This window comes from Rhipicephalus sanguineus, chromosome 1, assembly GCF_013339695.2.
Source record: "Rhipicephalus sanguineus isolate Rsan-2018 chromosome 1, BIME_Rsan_1.4, whole genome shotgun sequence".
Lineage (NCBI taxonomy): Eukaryota > Metazoa > Arthropoda > Arachnida > Ixodida > Ixodidae > Rhipicephalus > Rhipicephalus sanguineus.
Genome location: NC_051176.1, coordinates 338,996,475 through 339,016,649, shown reverse-complemented (window position 1 = coordinate 339,016,649; position 20,175 = coordinate 338,996,475). Strand labels below are relative to the sequence as shown.

Sequence of the window (20,175 nt, the reverse complement as noted above, 5' to 3'; positions counted from 1 at the left end):
TGATCCATATTCTGGCTCACGTCAGGACAGGCCTTGATCACGTTCCCATTCAAGGGCATTATCTTTAGAAGCTCTGTGTTTGCATTGCTGGATAAGTCTGCAAGCTTGTATTAGACGTAGAGATAGTTTCCAGTTTTTTGCAGGCACTGTTTCTCGTCGACGTGCCGCAGATCTCCCTTGTTTGCGGCACTCACAGACATAAGCCTTGGTCATGTAAAAAGAAAACAAAAACGTGGCACAGCTGTGTTCAGGGTGAAAAATAGTTTACCTTTGACATTAGCTTTCATAATGAGAGTGGTGGTACAATTTGTATTTCATTGGGAAGAGATATGACGTGCATAGGTTGCAGCTGAGCTTGAAATGAAACCTACGCGAACGCATAACAAAAGGCCTCCATTGCCTTTGCGATGCCAGTGACACTGTTGATCCTTTCAGCGGTAGCGCTGCAGACAGGGTGTCAGTGTTGTTCGACTGTAATGCGCAGGCAGTTTTCAGACCGTTTTAAGGGGGAATAATTGCACGAGATATGAGCTAGTACGGAAATTCAGTACCTGTAAGCATTGGTTCGCAGTGGGTAGAAAATGGGGGGAATGTTAGACTTTGACAAATTTCCCAACAACCTACTGCATAAATGCTGTGCCTTACTTGCGCATACTTAGCAGAAAGAACCTTCGTGCAGCCAAGGTGGCACCATGTTCAATGGATTTAATTCTGGTTCTCTTCTTTTCTCACAGTGCTTACCATGGACACTGCAGTCCACACCAGCCAATAGTCCATACAAGTTCAACCACATAATTGGCTGGCAGAAGAAGAAATCTGTGCATGTGGTGAGTCCCTTGTAAACAAACAAGGGTTCATTGCATTTGTCCTTGCAGCTGGGGCTGGAAACCGTGTTTACAATTGCATTTTGGGCAACGTCGTTTTAGTATAGTAAAGGAAAATGTTTCTCAAGGTGCAGGTTTCGGCAATAGATGTGCTTAGCGCCATTAAGCTTCCATTTATTCGAATGAAGGCTGTACGCCAGCTCTGGCCAAGGAGAAGAAAATAAATGGCACAAACCATTTTTCAGACTACTTGTGCATCTACTCTAAGGCAGGGGGCTAGATTTGCTTACTGGCATAGATTTTTTTTAGTTAAGGTCCTGCAGTTGGCAGCAGCAGCCATTGAAAATTTTGACGGAATGGTTTAATGCACATGTAGCCAGTAAGTGGGATGGCAAAAAGAAAGGACCACTTTGGTCGAAAAGAACAAGTGGAAATATTAAGCTCTCGAGCATTTGTTGATTTTTCTTGATTGAGAGCACAGAAAACATGCATGTCTAAACCAGGGGCTCAAAACGCACAGCCTTCCAACCTTTTGCTAGCGGCCTGTGGTTCGCACATGACGTCTTCATCCAATGATTTAAAAATATTTTTAATAAGTAGTTAAAGAGCTACTCGGACATGACTGGTCTCAAGCCATTTCTTTCGTAAGAGACACCATGCGGTCACCATGTGTTGAAACAACCGTGGAAACAAACTGTATAGGGCATACAGATTTGAGTCGTCTTGAAAGAGGTATCGATATGTTTCTTGAATCCCGACGCAAAATGCTTTTTAGAGATATGGGAAAGGCCTTCTTTAAATGGCAAGCGGACATCTTGTTAAGTGCCCGCCCCCCCACTACATTGCCTTCTTCACTGTCCTGGCTCTTGCGGGACTAAATTTTGTGCTGTGGCCCGCTAGCTGAGGAGAGTTTGAGACCCCTTTCTTAGACTGAGTACTCGGATGCTGGATGACTACTTTGGATGAGTACTGGGGCATAGCTGATCAGATCAAGCCTATTTAATATATTAAAGGCTGGACTGAAGTTTGTGTGGTCATTACTGCTGTTTTAGCATAAAGCCCACTTGGAAGCCTTTATTGGACATTAATTTGTCGTTCGCACACCTTGTGGCACGTCCTCCCAAATTGAGGAGAAAATGCAGTGTACGTATGCCTGAATGTAAGCATTTGATTGAAAGCTGTCTAGTTGGGCAAAAAGTCAATAGCAAAAGAAATTTGATTGCATAAGTGCGGCACATGTTGGCACGGTATCGTGAATGTTTTAGTGAGCAACAGCGCGTGGCGTGTTTTTCTCTGCACTTGCTTCTTGGACTATAAATTGTAACTGTCTGCAGAACTGAGCTTGTGAACGCCTGACCCTTGGGTTTTTGATTCGTGACATGTGTTCTGTAGGCTCCCCTGCCTTGCACCTACCGGGGCAAGTACCGGGACTGTGACTACCCGCCTGGCACTGACCTGGGTCTCATGTATGCCCAAGAAGTTCTCAACCTCATCAACCAGGCTCACTCGGATGGTCGCCGCATTGCTGCCTTCATCCACGAGTCGCTTGTCAGCTGTGGTGGGCAGTTTCCTTTGCCCAAGAACTACCTGCGCAATGTCTACCAGTGAGTATGGTGCCTTTCAAACATGCTGGTTATGCTAAGCAGTAGGTCCAAATGTGCGCATTGTATTGTACTGCTGACATCAGACACAGCAGTGATTGGTGAATCGTGCAAAGCAGGCCGCTTCCAAGTGCTACAGCGCTATAACCGAGTGAACAACTTTCGGAGCCATCTCAAGTGTACAAAACAGTATTAAATAAAATATTTTAATATCTGTATAAGCGTTAACTAGGCATGTGCGAACAGTAAATTTTAGGTTTGAAGTGAATAGAGATTTGGTCGAATAAATTTGAATTGAAATCGAATAGTAAATATCGCATTGTGTATAAAGAAAACTAACCTGCACAATATCTTTTAAAATTGAAACAAGGCATGTGCAAATGTCATTCTTATTGGTTCAAAGGGAAGTGGAAGCAACTTTAAATAGTAGCGGGATTTGAGTTTCGGTAGAATGCAAGTCATAACCTGTAAAATGTTACGTTTAGGGGTGTGCGAATATTCAAAATTTCGAATATTTTTCGAATAGTGTTTGCTATTCGATTCGATTCGCACTGAAATTTTACTATTCGAACTATTCGAACTTCCCAAAGACAAATGCAGTCAACGTCCAGTTAAAAGTGACCCCTTCAGATTTTCAATATGCTTCACCTCATTACACACTCGTATTGCGGCAAAGCTGCCTTTCAAGCTCCGTTACGGTCGAACTTTGGCAAGAGACAGTCAACGTCTGATTGGAAGTGGTCCCTAGATTTTTAATATGCTTCACCTCCTCACACCCCCGTATTGCGGCAAAGCTGCCTTTCAAGGTCCGTTACGGTCGAACTTAGCCAAGAGACATTCAACGTCCGTTTGGAAGTGGTCCCTAGATTTTTCAATGTTTCACCTCATCACACCCCGTATTGCGGCAAAGCTGCCTTTCAAACATCGCTACGGTCGCAAATGTATTAACTCAAGAAACGCTGGTTCCAATATGGAGATGAAAGATTTGGCAGAGTTGGGGGCTCAATTAATGCTGTTTTGGACCTGAAATTTGGGCAGGAAGTCCAAAAAATCGGACGCCAAAGCTTTTTAGCATCCAAAATTTCAGATGTTCTTATATATTGACGTCTACGAGGCAGATTTGGAACTCCGGACTTGAAGGGAGCACACCCTTGTCTGCCACACCAGTTGGCCTTCCACAGAAGTTGAGAGAGGAGGAGAGGCTGAGGAAATGGCATTTTTGCCCATCACGTGTAAAGTGTTGTCGGCAACACTTTGGTTGCACCAAATCATCTACATAAATAGAATTCGGCCTCTACATTGCCTCATTCTTGATAAGAAAGACAACTATGAAATATGACCCCACCAGCGCTTCATCAACCTAGCGAAAAGAAACACTTTCATGTTGCTATCTCACAAGAACATACTTACGGATTCTCTGCAACTTTTCCTGTTTTTCACTACGAATTATTCGAAAAATGTTTGAGAAATATTCGAAAATTATTCGAAATTATTCGATTCGATTCGCACTCAATCTTTGTTATTCGAATTCGCTTCGCACCCAAAATTTTGCTATTCGCACAGCTCTAGTTACGTTTTAAAATTTACTTTACTTGGAGCATATAGTAATCCGGTATAACGAGCTTCTAAACTTAAATAATGATCAATTGATGTGCGGGTAATATGTTCATTTAACCTTGAAGTGGAGCTTCACGGCAGTGCGGATTTCCCCTGGATAGGTGTATTCATGGTATAGCACCCCTTCACTGCAGTGAAGCTACCTTTACAGGAGGTTACATGCGGTTTATGTGTATTCGTTCATTTCGAATACTTCGAAATTTAAACAAGTTTCAATTCATCTTGTAGCGAATTCGAATGCTGTAACAGTCGTTAGAATATTCGAAGTGCTCTAATATTCGCACATGCCTAGCTTTAACTTGTTACATTTGCCGATAGCTACAATAAATTTTGCGTTATTGATTAATATGCTGAGCATTACAATGCCGGAAGCGAGAAAGATGTTTAGTACCCCACCTGCTTTTTTGTACTGCAGCTGAAAGCTAGCCCAAAGTTATATTTTTGCAGCACATAACTTTCTTTTTTTTTTCCATTCTGTTGAGCAGGGTGGTCACTGCGTTTGCAGACCACTACTAGTACATGGTTCTATTGCTTCCATTTCATGTGCAGTGTTAATCCCATTACTGCTATGAAAAGTGTAAAAGGAGATGTGAGAAAAATCTTAAACCTCCATTTGTGGCCTTTTCTCTAGAAACTACACCTGAAAGGGAGACCAGTAATGCTTTTAAAATATTGCTAAGGAACAGTAGCAAGAGATAGCTTGTATACATTATTTGCATTAAGATTTCTTGGTAGTGCTACATTTTAAATGAGTTCACTCGTCATTGGATGTTGAGTGTGTAATGATTGTACACTCATCTTGTGTACTTTTTTTTTCTTTACCTCAAGGTACATTCGGGAAGCTGGCGGAGTCTGCATTGCTGACGAAGTCCAGACTGGATTCGGGCGCGTTGGAGAGCACATGTGGGGCTTCCAGCTACAGGGTGAAGGTCAGCACTGCTTGGATTCATGTAATTGTAACAATCTGGCAGCGTTAACTGCAAGCTCCCCCCCCCCTCTGCCTGACAGTGTTTCTCATTTGTCAGTGCATGAATGCTTCTTAAAGGGGCCTCTGCAACACTTTTTAACGTAGTCAGGAAATGCTGCCGATCAGTAGTCAAGGCTCCTGCGAATATGTGAGCCAAACATTATAATGCGGCATGGAATTAGTTACGCTTCAAAGTCTGCTAGAAAATCACTCGTTCTTCTCTGGACAAATGATGCCATAGGCTCAATTTTTACTGCGGCGTAAGCACATGGACATGGCCATTGGCTCATTTGAGCGTACTTAATGAATACACTGCGCGAAAACACGAGGACCAGAAGGAAATGCTTGCAACAGACAAGCGCTATCTATCAACTGAATTTTATTTGAAGAAAATGTGGATACTTACACATGGAAAAAACTGATACAGTAGAACCCCGCTGTTACGTTTTTTGAAGGGACCGTAGGAAATAAACGTAAGAGACGGGAAACGTAAGAGCCGAAAAACAGGAAAAACTGCAAAATATTTAGTGGTACAGAATTTTATTTCAATTCTTACGAGCAGCACGAAAATTGGCGCGCTCAGCCGCGATCTAGTCGATGGATAGAAACGCGGAGCTTAGGACGGCCTTATCCACAGAAATGTAATCAACGTACAGTAAAACCTCGTTATAACGAAATGGAAGGGGAGTCGTAATTACTTCGTTATAACCATTAGTTCGTTATAGCCAATATCCATTTCTTAGAGGATGTACTCACCACCGAATCTCACAGCAGCCCGCCACGCAAACGAAAACGGCCGTCGCACGGAGAAAAACTAGTAAAAGAAAAAACTGCAAAGAATTCCTACTTTATTCACGCCAAACTCAGCACGTCAGCTGGCGACTCACTTAGCAGAAAAAAAAAAGTCCTTAATAGACTTCTGCCGTGTCTTCCTCAGGTGGATGATGCCTTTTTCGGCCGCTGCCGCTATGTCGAGTCCGTCCTCGCCGTCATCGTGAGCGCCGAAGAAGCGGCGCAGCAGGTCTGTCGCATCCAGCGCTTGCGCGGACGTCGGAACATCGGGTTCGCCAGCTCCGGGCTGTCGTCGACACATTCGTCACTGTCGTCATTCACCACCCCTGTCACCGCGCGCACAATTTTAGCCTCTGTCAGCTCTTCGGTTGTCACCGCGTCAGCATCGGCACTGACGTACATGTACGTGCAGAACGTGTCGCAGTCGGGCACAACTCCGGCGTCAAGGAGAGCGTCCCACGACGCCAGGTCTTGGTCACCCGCGGCACCCTCAGTGGCGGCAGCACCGATATCTTCGCTGTCACCGCCGCTGTTGACGCCAAATGAGGCATGCCGGAAGCAGTTGGCGATCATGCTTGCTGTTAGACATCCAAGCAGCCTGTAGCATCTCGATCGCCATGTAGAGGTCGATTGTAGTCTCGCGCTTCATGCTCATATTGAGTTGAATTCGGTCGATTACACGCTTGCGGTACCGTGCTCAACGCTACGCCGAAATCTTGGGCAACTTTTTTCTTCTTGACGCCGGACTCAATGGCTTTCAACATAGCCGCCTTCTGCTCGATTGTAATCGTTTTGCGCTTTCGTTTGCCGTTGCCGTCGTCCATCTCCTGTCTAGCGGCGGGAACCGAGAGAGACGCTGTTCTGATGCGCACGCAGCGAACGACAAGCAACAATAACGCCCGCAGTCATGCTGCAGTCGCCGTCCACGCAGTCCACGCGCGCAAGAGGACAGCGGGCGGTCCACGAGTTCTGCGGGAGAGGGAGGCCGGGTGACGTGCGCGGGTGGGTCCACGAGTTTCAGTAGAAAGGGGAGGCAGGCAGGCGCGCACCCTCGCGCGTGTTGGCAGGCGGCTCCTCGGGAGCGCGAGGCGCGAGTTTCGAATTGCCGCATCCGTGATGGAACGTAAACCGTCGCGCGCTATAAACATTGACTTGCCGACTACCAAAATAATCAGTAAATGCTCGGTGGGAAAAAAAAGGGTTCGTTATATCCATTGCGAGGAAATTTTAGCTTCGTTAAAACGAGGTTTTAATACATGGGCGTCTATGGGAATTTCAAGGGGAATTACGATTGCTTCGTTATATCCATTAGTTCGTTATATCCCGCTTCGTTATAACGAGCTTCTACTGTATGTGATTTTTTAACACTAACAGCTGTAGGCATGAAAAAACTAAGCACACGCAATCACGACCGGCGCGGTGAGTCCGACCGCGAACCGCACGCACGACCATGCGAGCTCCAACCAGCTCGAACTCCTCCCATTCTCCGACAAATAACGATGATGATGAGTCTACGCCAACGCGATGGCAGAAGTGAATGCCAATCTCGAAGGCCTTGCTTTCGCAAGCAATTACGTCATACACGCCATGTTTGTGCAATGCAAATCTCAGAGGCTATGCTTTTGTCAATAGACCCTTTTCATAATTGTAAAGCTAGCTTTCCTGCCATGCAGTTTGCCCAAGTAATGGCGGCTAGTCACTTACTGCAAACAGCGTGTTCTAGCGCATTTTGCTTACGCTATGACGTGGAAAATGTAGATTCGGCTCTCTTGACATAAATACGCATAATAGACAAGCCTCAGCACGTGCAACTAGGACCTCGTCTCCACTCTAAGCAAGAGAGGTGCCGCCATTAGTTGTTCAAATATGCAGCGCAGAGAAGCGCACTTGCGGATTATGAAAAGGGTCTATAGTAAATGCCAATCTCGAAGGCCTTGCTTTCGCGAGCAGTTACGTCATAGACGCCATCTTTGCAATTTGAATCTCGAAGGCCATGCTTTTGTTTGCATCAATTGAAAGATTCTGTTGCTTGCGCCTCTCATGCGGCTAATATTACGGTCAAACGAGGCCAAGCTGCGTGAAAATGCGCCATGGCCGCCCTCTTTGGTAGTCACTCGGTCGGCTCCGGGCGCACTTCGCGACGTATCATACGGGAACGGTCCGACAGTTACGACGTAACAGCGGGGTTCCCAATACATTGTATCCTATGGGAGCTATGCCGGGACCGGTGGAAAACGACGTAACAGCCGGGAAAACGCAGCAGTGAGGAACGTAACAGCGGGGTTCTACTGTATCACCATCACGACGTCACGCAGTCTCCAACGTGACATAAAGGCAATCCCTTTTTTTCAGCTAGTGCCACTGACGGACAGCTGGTGCATGCGTCTCCTATGCATGCAATGTAAAAAGCTTCGAGGATCTCCCTCTCTGATCTATCCCAGGGGCGTGCCAAAAATGTGGTCCAATTAAGGCTTGGACTGCAGTTGCAACGCTTGCAGTGTTCTGCCGTATGCCCACCCGCATTGTTGTTTACTGCCCAGTTGTGCTCCGGGGATAGATGAGAGAGAGGTAGATCCTAGAAGCTTTCTGAATTGCGCGCGCATGAGACGCTTGCATTAGCTGCCCGTCAGTGGCACTTTATGATTGATAAAGATTGATTGCCTTTATGTCGCGTGAGAGGCTTCATGACATCTTGATGGGGATAACAGGTTTTCCATGTACTGTAAGTATCCATGTTTCTTCAAATTGAGTTGATAGCTTGTGCTTGTCTGTTCCAAGTGTCTTTTTGGTCTTTGTGTTTATGTGCTGCGTATTCATTAACCCTTTGAGGGTCACATTTTTTCGCGAAATCCAGTAAAAAAATGTGTACTTTTTTTTATTGCTGAAATAAATTCTTCAGACGATTCTATTTCAGAAAAAATTGCCTAAAAATTTTTTTCGTGACCGTAAAGTGACAAAGAAATCATTTTTGTTGTTACATACACATGGTTCATTCGTAGTAAAATCAAGCAAAATCCTAATGAAAAAAAAAACTATGGTTGTGCGCCTGTCCGGAAAGCAAAACGAGTGAAAAGCTACAGTACTCCTTCGTCTTATCGCCAACAAGACGTAGTTAGTTTTTGCGAGACCCCAAAACAGGAAATGCAATCACGGCGGTGTTGTTTGTGTAATTTAGCGCCACACGGAAACAGATGTACTAATCGCGCCCCGGGGAGCAATAAAGAGAGAGTAACAAGCGGTCACCCTTTGAGAGATTAGAAACCAAACAGCCATCAGCTTTGCGGGCGCAAGAAGCGAAAGTCACCCACTAAAAAAAATTTCACGTATTCCCGAAGCGTGGCAGCACATTCCAAGCAAGAGAAATGATTGAAGAAGGCGTACGTTTGAAACCAACCGCGCCGCGGGCACGCTCGGTTGCGCAAGCGATAGCCGGCGTGCTGTGTTGCGAGGCATAAAAAAAGCAACAACGGAGAGACATCGGCACGTGAAAAAAATTCCACGTATTCCCGAAGCGTGGCAGCACATGCAAAGCACGAAAAATGATCGAAAAAGGCATGCACTTTAAGCCAGCTGCACCGCGAACGTGCCCGGATGGGCAAGCGATAGCTGGCGCGCTGTTTGGGAAGCAAGAAAAAAATACAGCGGAGAGACATCGGCACATGGAAAAAATTCCATGCATTCCCGAAGTGTGGCAGCGCAGGCCAAGCAAGAGAAATGATCGAAAAAGGTGCGCATTTTAAAAATAAACGCTATGTCATACACGTACGTCGAAAACCCTTTGGTACCAGGGAGCTTCTGCCGTACACGTACGGCGAAAACCGTCAAGGGGTTAAGTACTGTAGTTACACGATTGCAAGTAGACTCAAATGTTGGTCAACCCCCCTAAAACCGCATACTACAGTAAAAGCTCATCAATTCGGATTTCACGGGACCGGAAAAAATGTCTGAATTAACCAAATGCCGAATTAACGAATGAACAGGAAAAACATTAAAATCAAGTTGGGAGAAGCATACCTTTATTTGCTGAAGTATTTTGTAATGGTCGTCTGCGTTTTCACGCAGATTCCGGCTTACATTACAATTTTTGTTAACTTTTCAAATGGCCAACAGCACGCAAACTGTCAGAAGTGCTCAGGCAAACGCCCTCTAATATCAAAAGCGCCTCCGAGACTTTCCGTGAGGTGCGATGAGGTCGCGACATCATTAATAATTTCTTGATCGGGCAGGGCCAGTCGTGGCGACACAATCATCAATCGCGATGTAGTCCTGAAGGGTCATATCTGTGAGAAGGACAGCATCGAAAGTCGGGCAGTCACCGTCGGTGGACTCGGCTGACACCTCGTCGATGCCACCGTCGGCTACTGCCGCATGCTCGGGCCTCACATGTAAACACGGTCACAACGGGAAAAACAAGAACTCCGCAAGAAGAGACTGTGCCAACACAACACAAGGGAAAATGGCGTCTGAGGCACAGTGGAGCGAAGAAAGAAGACGCCGACGTTCGTGACGCCGCGATCGCCCCCACTAGTTGATGACGATGGCGATGTCACTCAAGTTTCGGTTTTGCCCCAGTGGTGCCAGCGCTGCTTTACCACACATTTGTGCGGCAGCCGTCAGAATTTGTCCGAATTAAGCGGTGCGGAGCCCAATTCTGACAAATTAACGAAGGTTTGGTCCCATAGATTAACATGCACTTTGGCCGGGACCAATAGAGCCGTCCGAATTATCCGAATTTCCGAATTAACGGGTGTCGAATTAATGAGCTTTTACTGTATAAAAAAATGCGCGAGTTCATTCCATAAAAGAAATTTATTGATGTAGTCGCTGGACTTGCTGCACATGTTCGCTCGTCATTGCCAAGCCAGCCCTCTTCATGAACTTTGATGTACAGGCCCTGCTGGCCTCCCTGGCATTCCCATTTCCGAGGCAAAGGTGCAGACTTCTTGCATGACAATTTCGCATGCCACCAGAGACATCGATCGTGTCGTTCGTTCACGAGTGTGGCAAGCTGCAGAAGGTGTCCAGAATTATGCTTGCGAAAACCCCGGCACTTGGCGTCACAAGTAAAAACTTATCGTACTGCAGTCGTTGCATGCATTCAGCTTTATGGTGCTGGAATGACACACTACATAGAATTGCACCAGTGTGCTCGTGCTCGCACTGAAAGTGTGCTGCACGTTTACAAAAGAAAAAGGAAAAGAAAGTGCTGACGGTCGTGACGTGGGCTTCTACGTCAGGACATAGCTTCTTGCGCCCTTGTCATCCCCCCCATGTAGCTTTCAGTGCACTCACCAGGATGAAAGGAGAGAGAGAAAGTGCTTAAAGCGCAAGACAAACATCTAATTCCGGTCGTACTTGGGACTGTAAAAATTTTTGTGACAATTGATTCGTAAGGCATTAAGTCCTGATAGTGAAGTTATTCAATCATACCTTGGAAGGTGAATAACCAGCCAAAATGCAATGTACACAGTAAGAGAACACTACTTGCAGTGTGTATATAGCCATTTATTTACCTTCAATCATGTAGCAACTAGCCCAGCTTACGACTTTGTTGCTGCATACAGTTATTTTCACATATGTCGGTGCTGTGTTGGTAGCACTTCCATCAGGGTAGGGATTTGAGACCTGTTATAGTACGCTTTAGCGCCTGTTTCTCCATGCTGCATTCCATTTAAACCTGAAATCTCAAAAGCCTTGCTGCATTGATAGCACTCTTGAGCTTACTGCAGAATCCCTACTTTTATTTTCTAAACTTCATTTTGAAGGTGGTATGTCTACATTTTATTTCCTATTGCGAGGCACCACTGGTATTCCGCTGTATACAGTCGACGTCTGATTTCCGGACGCCCGAAATTCCGGACATGCCGATTTCCCGACTCATCTGTGGCACCGTCAAGTTCCTCGTAGAGTCAATGTATTAAAAAGTCCGAAATTCCGGACGCTTATAGCCTTCGCCATCCGATTTCCCGGACTTTTTACTGTTAACCGCCTACCCAAAGTCACCACCGACGCCGCCATTTTGGTTGTTTCATTTTCATATCCTTGAACCCACCATACTCGCATCAGCAGCAACGCCGCACCGCGCCGCGGCTGCCGTAACCTCGAAACCGCACGTGTCAATCCGTTGCCAGCCGTAGCTTAGCCAAGCCAAACCTCACTGTGTTCGTCACGTGTTGTCGTGTTGTTTTGTCAGCTGTGCCAGCTCTGCGGTCCGTGTCTGCGGTTGATCGTTTGCTGCTGCGCGCTACCTTCAGTGATCACGTTTCCCGACCTTCAGCATCCACCGAGTTCCTATAGCTGTTTCGTGCTGCGCTTTTCGTCGAGCGGATTCGCCGTTTACAGCAATGGCACCGACTGCTCCTTCGTCTCGTCCGCGCCTTCGAAGCGCACAAAGCCACCTCGTAGGCTCACGATGACGAACTGCCATCCGCGGACGTTGCCTTCGACGATCTGCGCGCTGGCGGCGTGTTGTTTCCAGCCGAGATAACCCTTGAGGGCTTCGCCGACGCTGACAAAGACCTCGAGCTATGTGCGGAGTTTACCGATGACGAAATCATTCATCAAGTTACGGAGGATTCCGATGACTCCGACACCGAGAACGAAGAGCCAGCTCCTACACAGCCAACGAGCTCGGAGTTGACGCGAGCACTGATGACACTGTCATTGTGTACAGCGGCAACATGACGTTGACTGAAATTGAGGCAGACATAATCGCGGCCAAGCGGACCGTGCAAAAGAAAATAGCGACTCTTTGCGCCCAAGTGCTGACCTATGAGGTAGTGCCGGCCACGTCGTATTTTTTTTTTATAAACGGCTGTTTTCAGAGCCACCTAAACAATGCATTGGCTGAATTGCTATGGGAATCTTGTACTGCGGCTGTGACCCTCTCCGTCAGCGAAAATACCTACCAAAATGTGCGCTTTCACGTGCATTCGTTTTTCCGGACTGCCCGATTTTCCGGACGTTTTCGCGGTCCCTTGAGGGTCCGGAAAATCGGACGTCGACTGTATAGCAACCGTGTTTCTTCCCAGTGAGGGCAGAGTCATTCCCTAAATGTGACATTAACCAAAGTGTTATTAGTACCACACTTGGGCAGTTTCGAACTGTTGAATAACTTTTCATTATTTTTTGCAGACATCTGTCCAGACATTGTAACCCTGGGCAAGCCTATTGGAAATGGCCACCCAATCGCCATGGTGGTGACTACGAAAGAAGTCGCTAGCAGATTTGAAGCCCAGGGCGCCGAATACTTCAATACAGTAAGTATATCCGAGGCCTTCCTGCGCTGTCATTTTTGCATCACATTCTCATTTCGCTTACAATATCAGCTGGCGTCGGCATGGCAACATTGGGAGCCTTGATAGTGATACCTTCTGTAGCACTGGAGTGTGTGGTGTTGAAGATGAACGCAAAATAATGATCAAAATGGGTGCACAGGACCTGAAGTCATTCATCTTCAAGTTTCAAAACCTTGGCAGACAACAAGAAAACTTTCGCATTTCCCTCTGCCACTGACTTCAGTGGCGTGCTCCAGTCGCCACGCTGCTCTTGTAGAGACATACCGGTAGTCTCTGCTTGTGGTGGCTGTTGTGCAGCATACCTGCATCATTTTGCAATTTGTTATCAAAACTTGATGTTCAAAAATGGGAATTCTTTTGTATCTCAAGAAGTATACATCGTGTTTTTATAATTTTTAGCACACAGTAGTGTGACCTAGCGGGGACCATATGAATATTGCATGGGACATGTCTTTTCAAGCCAATTAAAACGCCAAGCCATTGTCGTCGGTACCGCATGATTGTCACACACCCGTTAATGGGAGGCAGTCACCGGGCAGATTCCAAGGGCTGACATATCAGCCCCCTAAAACTTGGCACGAAAGCACGGACAATTTAAGAGTAGATCCTTTTAACGGGCCAGCAAATGCCAGTTGTGGTCCAAAGACTCGTCAGAGCCCAGAGGTGAGAATACAAGTATATTCTCAATTAAGGCAGTACACACATCTCGTGTACTTGCACACTTGGCTGGTTAACTCTGAATACAACTCGGATGTGTTTTAAAGGGACACTAAAGGCAAATATTAAGTCGACGTTGATTGTTGAAATAGCGGTCCAGAAGCCTCGTAGCGCTGCTTTTGTGCCAAGGAAGTGCTTATTTTGAAATAAAATCACGTTTTTAGTGGTCCGCATTGCGTTAGCGCGCTTCAAATCTCCCGCCTGAAAATACGACTCTCCTACGTCACTGCTGCCGTGCCCAACGTTGCCCGCTTTTACTGCGCGGCCGCCGACACTAGTGGCAGCCGAGCGGAAGTAGCGGGACCCACAGTAGCAACAACGGCGCTGCGCCAAAGACTTGCTCGGATGGGCACATTCAAAGCCGTCACCAAGTTGCGGTTGGTCTCGTAATCCTCAGTACGAAAGTGCAGCGAGCACACACGCAGAGGTTTTGACTGTTTAGCACACTGGCGCAATGGCATGACACTAAGCCACTTCGAGCGTAAGGGTTCATTCTGCGGCACCCAGTGAAAAGACACACCGGTTTCCTTGCTGCAGCACTGGCGTTGTGCACCATTCGGGCATCCGGCAATATCACACGCATGCGGAATTTTGTCGAACTTTCTGTCAGAGCGACTTTTACGAGCGCGCAAAACACGCACGGCAGTACGCGATCCCGAACTACCACTGAGATGGGCGAGGCACAGTTTGGCGAAAACGGAACCTTTGAACCACGCGCGCCGTTCCCCATGGCAACGCCACGGAGGTTTTGTTTTCCATGAATCAAGCGGAAACGAACAAACAGCATTTTATTACGTCTTTTGATGCTCGGAATGTTCTTTTTTTACTGCTGCTAGTTTGATTACTAGTGATTTATTGTAGGCCGACTTCCCTACGTCATCGGGATCACTTCGAAAATGTCCCACTCGTGGCGCTCATCATGTGATACATTTAGCTTAATTTCTCGGTAAGTAGGGCACTGCTGTTGAAAATATTGCCGTTTTAGAAGTTGTCATACATTGGGCTTTCACTCTGACATAAATTGTTATTTGCCTTTAGTGTCCCTTTAACAACACCAGGGAACAAATTATCGAATTGCACTCAAATACAAGACACGCGAGAACATTCAAGAACAATTAAAGTCCTTTCGTATTCACTGGGGCTTGTCCAGCTGAGCAGCCTCCAGCTTCCGGAAAACTCGCGGTGACTAGCACAGACCAGTGGTTCCCCTTCGGCAGTCATCTCTTGGCGTCATCTCTTGGCACTTCTTCCTAGACTGACCAACAGCTCTACATCGTAATGCAACACTTCTCTGGCCGACCGAACCATGCCGACTTCCTCATTTCCGCATGCTTATATTGAGCTGTACCCAGGTTCAAGATGCTTTGACATGACGCATCTGTGCATAGCACAGCGAATGCTTGAGAAGAAGGGAGTTCCTTCTTGCATGTTCGTGTAGTGGTGGCAGATGTGTCCACAGCAGCAGCTTTGCTAGACGTTGCGTTGTGTCTAGATGCTAGATATTTTTTTTCTGGCCTCTGCGTGAGCACTTGATTCAAAGCGTGCTGGCTGTCTGCAGGAGTTTTTTCCAAGGGGGGGGGGGGGAGAGGGGTGGCCAACCCTTGGTGCTGTGTTTCATGCTGTCGTTTGAAGGCGGCAGCGCGCGTTTCGCACTGGCGTACCCAGGGGGGCACCAGGGGTGGCACACATTGAGCCCGTGCCCCCCCCTCCCGAATATTTTTTTTTGCCTAGGCATACGGCGCACTAAATGACACTTCCCACATCTGCCTGCCTAGCCCTCGCTTCAGATCAAGGAGGTGCCCCCCCCCCCCGAAAAAAATTTTCTGCCTACGCCCCTGGCGCTTGTGACAATGATGAAACGTCTTTCCTAATACAAGAAATAGCTGTTGTGTGTCGCTGTGCTCCAAAATTAAAGTAGTTTCTTAGTCGAACTAAATTTATAACAACTTCGTTTTCGGCGTTGCCACTTGTGCAACGATATTCGTGCATTCCACGGTACCAGAAAAAGCAATGGAAACTACATGTTTAATTTGTAGGAAAGATGGCTTTTAAGGGCTCGTTTTTCCTTGTTAGACGCAATATTAATGAGAACTAACAGACAATAATGTCAAGGAAAGTATAGGAGATGTTATTTGTAATAATTGGGATATAAATGTGAAGTAAAGTGGACAAAAAGATAACTTGCCGCCGGCAGGGACCGAACCTGCGACCTTCGAATAACGCGTCCGATGCTCTACCACTGAGCTAGGGTGGCGGTCATCCCCCCGTCCACTTTATAGGGTATACAGTAAAAGCTCGTTAATTTGACTCTCGTTAATTCGGAAAATCGGTTAATTCGGACACGTCATCTGGTCCCTGTAAATACATGCATCACTCTATGAGACTGGGCGCTCGTTATTTCGGACAGATTTGACCGCAAATCGGATAATTCGGCGACTCTCGGGCCGCTGGCGAGGCTCGAAAACGAAAAAAGAACCATTCGGAACAAGAGTGAAGCTCAAACGCAGCATCGCCATGGACATCAATTATCGGCTTGGCTTGACTTGAGACTGGTTGAACGCCTTTTCTTCGCGCGTGATTATGGTGGCGTGATAGCGTGTGGGCGGTGTGAGTTTGGCGCGGTGTCATTTTTGTTGCTTTGTTCCCGTTGGTGTGCTGCATCGTTGAACGCCGTTTTATCGAGGAACTATTCAGTACGGCTCCTTTAGCTTGATCGTTGCTGGTGCTTTTGTGCTGACTTCTCGTGTGAACGCACTCTCCGCCGATGGCAACGCCGGCGAAGCGGCCCAAGTACGAGGCCAAGGACTTCACCACCAAAGTAGAAATTTTGCGTGCCCTGAAAAATGGGCTCTCCCGGCGAGAAGTAGCTCCTGCGTCATGACGTCGGCAAACAATACGACGTGAGTCTCCTGAGCGCAGTTAGCATTCTTCGCGTATGTGTGGCAGAGCACGCCTGCGCACGCCATTGCCAACTGTTTCAGGCACAGTGGCTTTTTGTACCGACTCCAGCGATGCCGCAGTGGTCGAATTGTCGCCGAACGACGGTGCCGATGACGGGCAGGATTTCGGAAGTGTTATGCCTGATGCAGTGACACTCGACGATTATATCGGCATTGATGGCGTTGCCACTGCCGGCTCTCTGACTGATGAGCAAATCGTCAAGGAAGTGATGCATGGCGACGAATCCGAGAACGAAGAGCTGAAGAGCAGCAGCCACACTATGAGCCACACAGGCCCCCTCGTACTGTGAAGGAAGCCGCGGAGGCTCCCGTCGTCCTTAAAGAATTTTGTTTTGGCACTGCAGACAGCATGCGAGCTGCTGAGCACCTTTAAGGGCTTAGAAAAATTGTGTCCGCGCGAATTTCTGCTCGAAAACAGAGACGCATCCGCGATTACCATGTAAAGTAAAGGTATGCTGAAAAACTCTTGCATTTATTGTGTTTATTTCGACCATTCGATAATTCGGACATTCGGTTAATTCGGACATTTTTTCCGGTCCCTAGAAATCCGAATTAACGAGCTTTTACTGTATACAGTAGAACCCCGCTGATACGTTTTTGAAGGGACCGTAGGAAATAAACGTAAGAGACGGGAAACGTAAGAGCCGAAAAACAGGAAAAACGGCAAAATATTTAGTGGTACAGAATTTTATTTGAATTCTTACGAGCACACGAAAATTGGCGCGCTCAGCCGCGATCTAGTCGATGGATAGAAACGCGGAGCTTAGGACGGCCTTATCCACAGAAATGTAATCAACGTATGTGATTTTTAACACCAACAGCTGTAGGCATGAAAAAACTAAGCACACGCAATCACGACCGGCGCGGCGAGTCCGACCGCGAACCGCACGCACGACCATGCGAGCTCCAACCAGCTCGAACTCCTCCCGTTCTCCGACAAATAACGATGATGATGAGTCTACGCCAACGCGATGGCAGAAGTGAATGCCAATCTCGAAGGCCTTGCTTTCGCAAGCAATTACGTCATACACGCCATGTTTGTGCAATGCAAATCTCAGAGGCTATGCTTTTGTCAATAGTAAATGCCAATCTCGAAGGCCTTGCTTTCGCGAGCAGTTACATCATAGACGCCATCTTTGCAATTTGAATCTCGAAGGCCATGCTTTTGTTTGCATCAATTGAAAGATTGTTGCTTGCGCCTCTCAAGCGGCTAATATTACGGTCAAACGAGGCCAAGCTGCGTGAAAATGCGCCATGGCCGCTCTCTTTGGTAGTCACTCGGTCGGCTCCGGGCGCACTTCGCGACGTATCATACGGGAACGGTCTGACAGTTACGACGTAACAGCGGGGTTCCCAATACATTGTATCCTATGGGAGCTATGCCGGGACCGGCGGAAAACGACGTAACAGCCGGGAAAACGCAGCAGTGAGGAACGTAACAGCGGGGTTCTACTGTATATATGTGCATTTAAACCTGGGAGTGTTAGTCAGTGCCGATCGCAGCCATGGCGGAGAGTGTGGAAGGGTGTTGTAGCAGGGCCTTTTTAAGGAAGACCCATGTCAGAATGACAGTTTTCTGAAGAATTGTCCGCATTTTTTTTTGTTTGTTTTATAATGCATTGCCATTCATGAACTACGAACTCTCGCTTTCGGAGATACTAAAAGTATCTGAAGGCGATTGTCTGGGAATACGAACCCTGATCCGCCTCCTTAGAACATTTCCACATGGGTGTTTGCATTGGCACTCGGCCACGATCTCATGACTGATAAAACCACAAAAGTGAGAACAGCATAATTCGCAGAAACGTGATCGTGGCATGTGATTCCGTTGACACCAACAGGTGGAGACGTGGCAAAACATCCAATCACCTCGACGTGCTTACACGGCTAGTGCTATACTTGTTAGAAGCACGAAGTCTATGCAATAAGATTTTGGATAGCTTGGACAAACTCTTGGGACATCTCAAACGATAACTAGTATGATCAATAAGCACCAATGTGATGGCCCTCTGGGAAAACACAGATGTTTATGGCTTTACTTTTCCTAACTGAGGATGCCAACACAAATTTCAGGGCCAAAATCGTCGGAAGCACCATCTTTGGATAGCAAATACAGATCTCAAAGGCAGTGTTTTGCTTGAAAGATGTGTACATTCACTCTCCATAATTATTCTGTCAAGTTTTTTTTTTGTCCCATGTTGGTACAGCCTTTTGTCTAAGAAACTGCAAGAAACTGCAGTCAACTCGTTGACCTCCTGTAGCACTTGAACTGCTTCAGAAGCCCAGCAGAGTAATGCAGTCTTGTCCTTTGGAGGTTTCTAGTTCTGCGGGAACATGCCACAATATTTATCCTCAAAGTGGTTTTCTTGAGAAAAGTTGTCTGTTCCCATTAGAATCGGCGCTAGGCACAACAGCCAATCTTGAAAAAGTTTTCAATACATGTTTGCTGCAATGTTTATTCACCCTGCGTCTTTTTTTTTTCCTTTCTCCGCAGTATGGCGGTAATCCAGTGTCTGTGGCAGTAGCTTCTGCTGTGTTGTGTGATGAAAATGAGAAGCTGCAGCAACACGCCAAGGAAGTGGGCAACTACCTCCTGGCCTCCCTGCGAGAGCTTCAGCAGAGGCACCCCTCATCGGTGATGTCCGGTAAGTCGCCATGTCTGGTGACCTAGGTTTTCACCTTATACAATTTGGTCAACGGTTAAAGGAACCCTGAACTGGCCTTTGGGCTTGGTGAGGAAATATAGTAGAAGCTCAGTGATACGATCACGGCTCATATGAATTTCGGGGTGATACGAATTTGTCTGTGGTCCTGGCCAAGGCCCATTAGCCTGCAGTTGAATGAAGTACTTTTGTTGCGAACCGGTTTTCACCCCGCGACGTTCGATACAAAGCACGCTACCGCGCACATACGCGCTGGTGCTGCCCGCGCTGTCGCCGAAGACACGGCAATCCCGTGCAGGCATGCGAGCCGCCAGTTTGTCCATCAGCGCGCGTTGTATCCTCAGAGATTGTGCGCACGAATCTGGAGGCCCTAATGCTTCGTGAGCCTTCACTTTAGATTACAGTGTGAGAATGGCAGACTGGGCTTGTTGGTTACACATATTTGAAGTTTTAAGGCGCGAATAAGACACGGACGAAGAATAGGAACACACACACGGAGCGCCACTTCCAACATAGATTTATTTCGAAAGAGCAGAACATATATTCCACCACGCGCGCGCGTCAACGTTGGCGGCGCGCGTGGTGGATATATGTTCTGTGCTCTTCGAAATAAATCTATGTTGGAAGTGGCGCTCCGTGTGTGTGTTTCCTATTCTTCGTCCGTGGTCTTATTCGCGCCTTAAAACTTCAAATATTAGATTACAGATGTCATTGGCTCATGGTTTTTTTTTTTTTT

At 47.0% G+C, this 20,175-nt stretch overlaps 1 protein-coding gene and 1 pseudogene across 1 annotated transcript in view; both read left to right on the top strand.

The window, feature by feature from the left end:
- The window catches only part of LOC119379596 (5-phosphohydroxy-L-lysine phospho-lyase), a gene marked incomplete at its 3' end in the record, with an annotated part of 210,944 nt that overhangs the window by 6,454 nt on the left and 184,315 nt on the right, over positions 1–20,175 (top strand).
- The window catches only part of LOC119379597 (5-phosphohydroxy-L-lysine phospho-lyase-like), a 42,721-nt pseudogene that overhangs the window by 9,054 nt on the left and 13,492 nt on the right, over positions 1–20,175 (top strand).